The sequence below is a fragment of the Solanum lycopersicum genome, chromosome 12, assembly GCF_036512215.1.
Source record: "Solanum lycopersicum chromosome 12, SLM_r2.1".
NCBI classification, from domain to species: domain Eukaryota; kingdom Viridiplantae; phylum Streptophyta; class Magnoliopsida; order Solanales; family Solanaceae; genus Solanum; species Solanum lycopersicum.
Window position 1 is genome coordinate 60,952,967 of NC_090811.1, and position 8,941 is coordinate 60,961,907.

Genomic DNA, 8,941 nt, shown 5'->3' on the forward strand with positions numbered 1-8,941 from the left:
TTATATACTATTTATTATATAAAATATACTCCAAAGATACGAAAGTAATTTTTTAGTTAAACCATTGTATTTTGCTTTTAATATGAAAATCTATGTCATTGTAGCCATTTTATAGATTATCCTCGTTGTTCTCTATCATAGGTTAGGTCCATGCCCCCTCTGATTTTATAACTCATTTGGATGTTATAGACATGATAAGGGTCGATTCTAACCCCCACACTGTTAAGGTTAAATTGAGCGGCGTGCTCTTGAACTCATTTAAAATCAATTGTAGGGTACATTGTGAATTAGTGATTAGTGAAGGCGAAAATAGATCTTGGGAGACCAAGGATAAAATCATCACAAACCAACTTCTTTTGCAAATAAAATAAAAATATGTTATAAGAAGTTCAGAATAACACTAGTTATACAATACTTAAGGATTATGTACACAGATGTTATAAACAACGTAACCCAAATGTGTGTAAACAATACGAAAAAATTAGTGAACAACTAGTTAAGGAATGAGTCAGTTTTTTAGTCACGCCTCGAGCTACTCCCCATATGGGGACACGGAACTTAGGACCACAAGTGATCCCAAACCAACCCTGCTGGCATAATCATGAGCATACTAAAGAATATAAACTGTTGCGAAAGCTAAATCATACTTAAAATGAAAAGATGGGGAAATACACATATGTTAAATCTGAGCTATACGAAGACTGATGAGTTTAATACAAAGAAAAATATAAACTAACAATTACATTGAAACTAACTATGTCTGAAAATAGCCTCTAACTGGACTAGAAATACTGGGACAAGCCCCAGCTAAGTCTAGCAAAAACTGAAACTAAATGACTGAAATGAACTCGTGATTATTGTCCTCAGAGAATAAGGACTCACCATTGAATCTGCTGAACTGGAAATCGAGAAATCGATCTATGCGTGATCTGGATGCTGAGAACTTGAACCTACATCATGAGAAAATGTAGCGCACGTATGTGTCATTACATGAAAGGTACTAAGCATGTAGGATAGAATAAAGCAAAAAAAAACATAACTGAACAAGCACAAAAGCAAGTATAATAATTTGAACATGATATAGCGAATTTTGAGCTAACTAAATGCAATGACCAATTTATGACATGCTAAAACTGAATACTGAATATACTGATAAATGTTCAATACAAGAGAGTCTGACTGAATTGTGGGAGCTACTAATAACCAATAATAAAACCACATGAGCTAAATGTGAAGTTCGATGTGTACGTCACATCGAGAGGATCCAATATACCTTGCCATAGGTATAAAGGCATGCTGGCGTGATCACTAAGTTGATTTCTCACAGAGGTGTCACGACCGCAGTTTAGACCCAAGACGAGACCGGCGTCGTTGACCTCTCAAAGGTCACAGACAAGCCTACATACGTCATCGTTGCTTTATCTAAGTTAATTTTAGCGGAAAATTTAAACTTTTTATTACTTAACATTCATATAAGACATTCTACTTAAAATTATAAATGTTCACAATTAACCATCGAATATTAAGATCATCAAATGAAAGAAATAGTTCCATATTGCATTAAATGTATACTTGCCAAAATGGCACCAATACAATGTCTGAAACAAGTCAAAGAAATGCTACTGGAACATCCTCCACTAGCTGATGCCTACATCTAAGCTAGAACATAAAATATAGGCATCCTCGAAAGCAAGAGGGCCTACCATGTCTAGATGAATGCTCCACGTCCAGATAACTTCAGTGTAGTCTCGTAATGCTCTAGCGTTCACCTGCACCTACACCTAAAAGTAAAGAGTTGTATGGGATTAGTACACACTTGTACTAAGTATGGTATATGCAAGCACATACCGAAGACATGCATGATTAAGAAGATCCCTCTCCTACCGATATGAGTTATGGAAAGTCAAGTCAGTGGACTTGCCAAAATCGGATTAGGAAAGTCATGCTATGAGAGTAACATACATCATCATAGTTATCATTTTGCAAACAACACATAACGTATTACACATATCATATCACATTGTTCATATCATTCTTTCATATTCCATGAGACCTTGGAATCATGAACTTGACATTAGGACTTCTCAAAATAAGGGCTCAACATATGGGACCTCAACTAGGGAGCCTTCTTTAACAAAGTAGAGTCTGCTTCATTCATTTATATGTACTTCATTTTCATTCTTTCATATACTAGTGCAGCCATCAGTCATACCTAGGATGTATTTCAAGACTCTCATCGGGTTCGCTGTGCAATGAACAAGAACAACCTAGTGTTATTACTTAAGTCTAGCTCACCTTTTGATTATCCTATCCTAACACCTTTGGTATCGTTCATTTCATTATGTACGTTCATTGAGGTTGACCTCATTCTTTCTTTGGGAACTTTAACCTTAACTGACATAGATCATGTGAGCATCATGAAATCCAGTGTGTAATCCCCACACCTAAAAGAGGTGGAATCACCGGCCAAAGTAAACCAAAACATGCTAGCGTATATAGGGAATTAAACACTGCTAGATCTCTATATTGTCTATATAGGTTCAAAGACTAGGAGATATAAGGAGACCCATACCCGTCTGGACGGACAGTCTCATCTCATGAGAATTACACGAACCCCAGCCTTCCTGAAAGAAGGAATCGCGACTCATATCTAGCCTATAGGTGCTCAGTATAAAGTTCCATTAGATTCATCTCATACATCATAGAAGCTGGCTTCTAGCATGAGGCATCATAGCTCATTAGATGATTTATAATCCCATCATTACGTATTAAGTGTGAATTGTCCTTATACTTACGTATAGAGTGTGATTGAGACTTGCCTCTTAATAATCAACACTCTCTGAGGTGAGTACTTTTGGTGACCTTATATAGGCGTAGGTACAACTTGTCTCACTTGCACTAGCCACATATTATGATGCCACCCTATTCTCTCTTAACATCTTTTCGTTTCATCTTTACTTACCTTTCATTATTTGTTCATTGTATAACATACATATGCTCTCTTTGAGTTCACATTGAGGGACATTGATTCTAGGCATAGATACAACTTGTCTCACTTGTACTAGCCTATCCTCATGTAGCCACTCGTTCTTTTCTTATTCATATATATATATATACTCTCTTAGAAATTTCATTTAGTAACACTGATTTTTAGGCGTAGATGCATCTTATCTCAATTGCACTAGCCTATAATCATGTAGTCACTCTTTTCTTTACATATTAACTATCAATTCATTCTTAACACTTTCTTTTGGAGTATGCTTGAGATTTGATTTTACATTTCTATATCCCCTTACGTGAATGTTCATTTCGTCATATGCCAATGCACTTGGCCTTTTAGTATGTTTCACACTCTTACATAAACCTCCTAGGTTCACATCATTTCATTACATCCATCATAGGTTCGCTTACTTTTAAACGTACGCTGGACTTATGGATCCATGGGTACAAGCTATGAGGCTTCATTCATAATTCGTCTAAGTGATTCATACTTACCCAATATTATGTGGTACAAGACTTATGCATCTTGTTGGTATGCCAAGATCTTGATTTCGACTCTTAGAGGCAGCATTTATTAAATATTTGTTCACGTACGACTTATGTGTCAATACAGAATTGGGCAAGGGAACCCGATTTCGAATCCCTTGAGCAACACTTAATATTATATTAAACTTGGTACTTGCATTTTTCAGATTTGGGGGACCCTAGGTCGATCCCATCACCTCCATAATATTTTCTTTCTTTTCCCTCCTCTCTTTCTATTTTCAGGCAAATAGATTGTGGGATCAATCCCCCACAAACTCATTCTTTTTCTATTAATTTTTCTCTTAACTTTATCCAAGAGGTTGTGGGTTCAATCCTTACTCACCTCATTTTATTTGTCTCTTTTATATTTCTCCTAACTCTCTCATCTATTCAAGAGGTTATGGGTTCAATCCCCACTCACCTCATTTTGATTTTTCTCCTAACTCTCTCATCTATTCAAGAGGTTGTGGGTTCAATCCCCACTCACCTTATTTTATTTTTCTCCTAAGTCTCTCATCTATTCAAGAGGTTGTGGGTTCAATCCCCACTCACCTCATTTTATTTTTTCTTCCATTTTTTCTCATGAAATTTTTATGTTATTTTCATTTGGTGAGGTCTTGGGTTCAATCCCCAATGACCTCACAATTTTTAGAAAATTTTAAAACATAGCTAAATTTTCAAATTTTTGGTCGAGACCAACATTTCCAGCATGTTGGAAATTTGATCTCTTTCAATCCATCTTTCTCTCAAGTTTTTATGTTGATTCTTGGAGTAATTCGGATGACATTTTTCCAGTAACATTACCCTTATATGAACAGCACACGTTTAACATTTTCATACACAAAAACACAACATTTTAACATGTAAATTTCAGGCAGCAACATAATTAATTTACAACACACACATGCTCAAACAGTTAACTTAATACACTTTTCCGGAATACATCTTTCATTCCTTACATAATTTCCAAATATACATTCAATACATAATCACAACCAGACCTAAAATTATCTACCAGAAGACACACCAACACATGCTTTGAATATTTCAAAGGATCTAATGACAGGGGCATGCAACAGGGACAACCTTAGTTTTTCAATTGCGATTAAACTAAACCTTAAGGGTCTCTTGGGAAGGGGGGCCAAGATAGAATAAAACCCATACCTTAATATCGTTCAACACTTCTTTCAATGTTGCCTATTCTCACGACACCACTGCCTCACCACCAAAATCCCAAACCCAATCCGTTGAGAAGAATGTTGTTGATTTTCATTTTTAGCTTAGCTGTTTGTTTGAGTTTTTGTGTGTAAGTTCTTGAAAAGTGAAGAACTACTATTTTTAGTTCTTTTGCTGATAATATTTATGAGAATGAGAGTGAGATACGTGAGAATGAGAGGATTAGGATTAGGAGAGTTAGGTGGAGACTTAGTCAAACTAGGACTCCTTATTATTATTAATATTATATTATTTTTTTTAATTAAAAATCTGATTTTCCATTAAATTATTATAGTTACAAGTTAACATCCGTGCAAGCTGACATCGGCACCATGCATGGTTATAAAAAAAGGATAAATGCATGTTAAATGTTAACTAACATCACAATAGTCTTGAGCAGACAATGCTTGGACCTTTGAATGCCATTAGCAATGAGCAGTCAAAATAATTATTGTAGGCAACTGGTGACTACAAAAATCAAAGAAGAATTTTTAAACAAAGACTTCACTTTTAGTCTTCAGGTCACATGCTAAAACATTGTTCATTCATCTTGTTTACACCTAATATTTTTTGTCTCAATATTAAAGAGCTTTTGGACCCAATATTGAGCCAAAATACAATATAACATTCTCATCACAAGCAGTAAGATAACTTTTTATAGGCTTTCTTTTGATGCTATATATAGGCCTCGATTAAATATGGATGAACGAGCACTCAAAAAAGTGTGCATTAAAATCTCTCAAAACGATATAGAATGCAAGATGTCATAAGAAAATAAGCTACATATTAGAAATGTAATGAAAGAAGAATTTAGAACCACATGCAAATTCAAGTTCGACTAATAAGATATCAAAGGAAACTGACAAAACATAATAGGCTGCTACTCTAGGCTCGTGTCACTTCTTCAAGATCCACCCCTTTCTTTCAAAAATTAACAAACCGCGCTGAAGTATCAGGTGATGTTCAATCTAACTTGGACTATTTCATTGAATACTTATTTACTTGGACTATTTTATCGAATACTTATTACCTTCCTATCTAACTTTGGATTCATAGACATCACTAGCTTCTCCCATGAGTAGGTTTGGCATTGTTGCCATCGTCAATTTTTTGCATTCGAGAGATTATTTCCATTATATAGAGAGCATAAAGATTACACATCCCTAAATATCCGCCATTCCTCTCCCTAAATATCAACTATTCTATCTCGACAAATCTGCTATTCATTCCCTCTAAATTTGTTTTACTATCCCTCCAAATAAGTCATTCTATCACAATATTTATTTCTCTGATTTTACAACAGAATCTATATGATAATACAAATTTATAGAACTATATAATTACTTTAATATATAAAACTATTTAGTTTTCTGTCATGCTAACATCCACCTTCAAATCAATGCTGGTGGATGAAGAAATATCAATTTACCTACTAAAAAAAGATGGCGTTGTCGTGCATGGTTTTTGTAAGCACATCATCTATTTGAAGATCATTGGAACCATGTGGAAGAGTAAGGAATCCTTTATCTACAATTTCTCATATTTAATGACAGTCTACTTCGATGCATTTGGCCTCCTCATGAAAAACTGTATTAGTAGCAATCTGAATAGCACTTGTATTGTTAGCATGGAGAGGAGTAGGATGAGATTCATGAGGAAATATAATCTCAACAAGTAATCCACAAAGCCATACTACCTCGGAGCAAGCAGTAGACATGGATCGATGTTCAACCTCTATTGAAGATTTTGACACACGATCTTGCCAGTGACAGGCAGGATTTTCATCGAGGGGGTTCAAAAAGATAAGTAAGCACGATAATAGTATCCATACAAGCGGGGGGCCTCAATTATAAATGGGTCGAATCAGATATAAGCAACTAAAAATATTCAACTCCACCTCAATCCAAACAATAAATCGAGTAACTATATGTTTGACATAACATTAAAATATAAAAACATGAGAATATATTTTTTAAACCTATAATTATGGGTATTATTAGTGTCGTTGTTGTATATAAACATTATTTAATTTTTGAAACTAACAAAGGATTAATTTTGAATCCGATCATATTGTAGCAATAGAATTTGTGTCGAGAAAATAATTATCAAAATGGAAAAATATCGCAACAATCGTATTTATTTATAAATTTTAAATAATTACTCTTATTTATTTGATCTTACTTATAATTATATTATTTATTAATCGAATATAAATTAAACGTTTGACTTAAAATGAGTATGAGAGAATGTATTTTTTAAATTCTAATTAAAAAAACTTAAAAACATTGTAAGTTTTACTTAATTTTATAAAAATAGAAAATAAATTTATTTTTAATATCTAATAAAATACTATAAAAATAGATTTTCAAACAAAACAAATTTTCATTTATTTACAAATAAAAATGAAAATTAGTTGAAAATAGGGTGGAAAATGTTGTAATCTAGAATCGAACCCACAACCTAGCACTAAGGTAGCAAATTTTTGAACCCCATTTACCGCTAAGCCAAGCCTTTGGCTTATGTTTAGGAGGTTCATCACTTAGTATATACATATAAATCAAAAAATTGATCCTATATGTACCGTGTAATTTTTTCAACTATGGGGGTTCATCCTTGGATCCATGTAGATCCACCCCTGGATCTTGATTTTTACTCTTCTAAGTTATCAATGACTCTCCAGTGGCTAAACGATGAGTATTAGGACATCTCTACCAATCAGAATCACTAAAAGCATTAAGATGAATAGGAGAAACACTTGTAAAGAACAATCCACGAGTAGATGTTCTTAGAAGATACCAAATGATACGACGGACAACCACCAAATGGAGATGATGGGGAGCTTGCATGAATTGACTAACTTGTTGAACTGCAAAAGATATATTATATCGAGTAAAAGTAAAGTAATTTAGACTCCCAACTAATTGTCGAAATATAGTTGGATCAGGAAGAAGATCATCTTCCTCACGACAATACTTCACATTCAATTTTAATGGAGTATTTACGGAGGAGAAATCTTAATGACTAACCAAAGAAATCAGATCCTGAGTATATTTGTGTTGATTCAGAAACACACCTCAAATATTATTATGAACTTTCAAACCCAAGAAATATATAAGACTATCAAGATCTTTCATATGAAAAGAATCTTTAAGTTATCTTTGTATGCTAGTGATCAATTATTTTATTTTGTTAATATCACGAAACTTGCAAATAAATTATATTAATTCATCGTATTTAATTATGATTTTTTGAAGCTGGAATTGATAAGAAGTAATAAAAAACACGCAGCACAATGCCCTTTTTTTAAAAAAAGAAAAAGCTATAAAGAAAAATTATACTTCAATATAATAATTAAAATAAGCATCTTATTATTTTTTTACATAGTAAATTTTGTGTGTTTTACAAAATTTAATGAAAAGTTAATTTTAATTAGTTGGGTGCTTTTCATGTTAAATATCAATAGTTACTCGACTTTTTATGTGAACTATTATTAGTGGAGTGACTTTCGAGTTATAAAACAAAGTTGAGTGTTTTCCAAACGAACAATTCAAAGTTGAGTGATTTCCTAAATATGAACTCTTAAAAGTTGTATGCCTTGCAGTTTCCTTCTGTTACACATATTTCATCATCAACAGAACAACAAAGAGCATGTAACAAGTATTTTAGTTTTTTTTCATTCTATTATTATGTGTCAATTTGTGACACTGAAATATCCAAAAGCATAAAAAAAAAGACTCCACTTTGCAAACTGTTAACAATAAGGTGTTGTCACTTCTCATTTGTTTTAGTAGTGAGATCAAATAGCGTGACCACAATAAAGTCTTAATTCTTTGGTCATTGAAATTAAATTTTAAGGTGAGGTGGGTGGGGTACAAAGCAAGAAAAGTGGAGAAATTGAAAGCATCCTTTTCTCATGAGGCTGCCAAAAAAACAGGCATAAACAACCATCACCCCAAAATCATGTTTCACCCTTTCGTTAGTCATCGACAGCTTCAGATTTGTCGCCATTGGTAGTGCCTTGGCTAGCTTTTTGTTCCTGGGAGCAAAGAATAGTAATGCTTCAGATTTCTAATTAAAATTATTGTAGAAGAAAGTTGCTTCAATTGACAAACACTAATAAGTATCAGAATATTACTTTCAAGTTAAGACGGAAAAAGAGCACTAGAGTAAATTAGTTATACAATTAACGGTACTAGACAAA

At 33.4% G+C, this 8,941-nt stretch overlaps 1 long non-coding RNA gene across 1 annotated transcript; it reads right to left on the reverse strand.

The window, feature by feature from the left end:
- Positions 1 to 676: 676 nt before the first annotated feature.
- On the reverse strand, positions 677 to 4,866 carry LOC112940494 (uncharacterized). Its single transcript, XR_003244765.2, has 3 exons — positions 4,690 to 4,866; positions 1,704 to 1,781; positions 677 to 950 (listed from the first exon to the last, which is right to left on the reverse strand). It is a non-coding gene; the product is annotated as an uncharacterized lncRNA (long non-coding RNA).
- Positions 4,867 to 8,941: the final 4,075 nt, after the last annotated feature.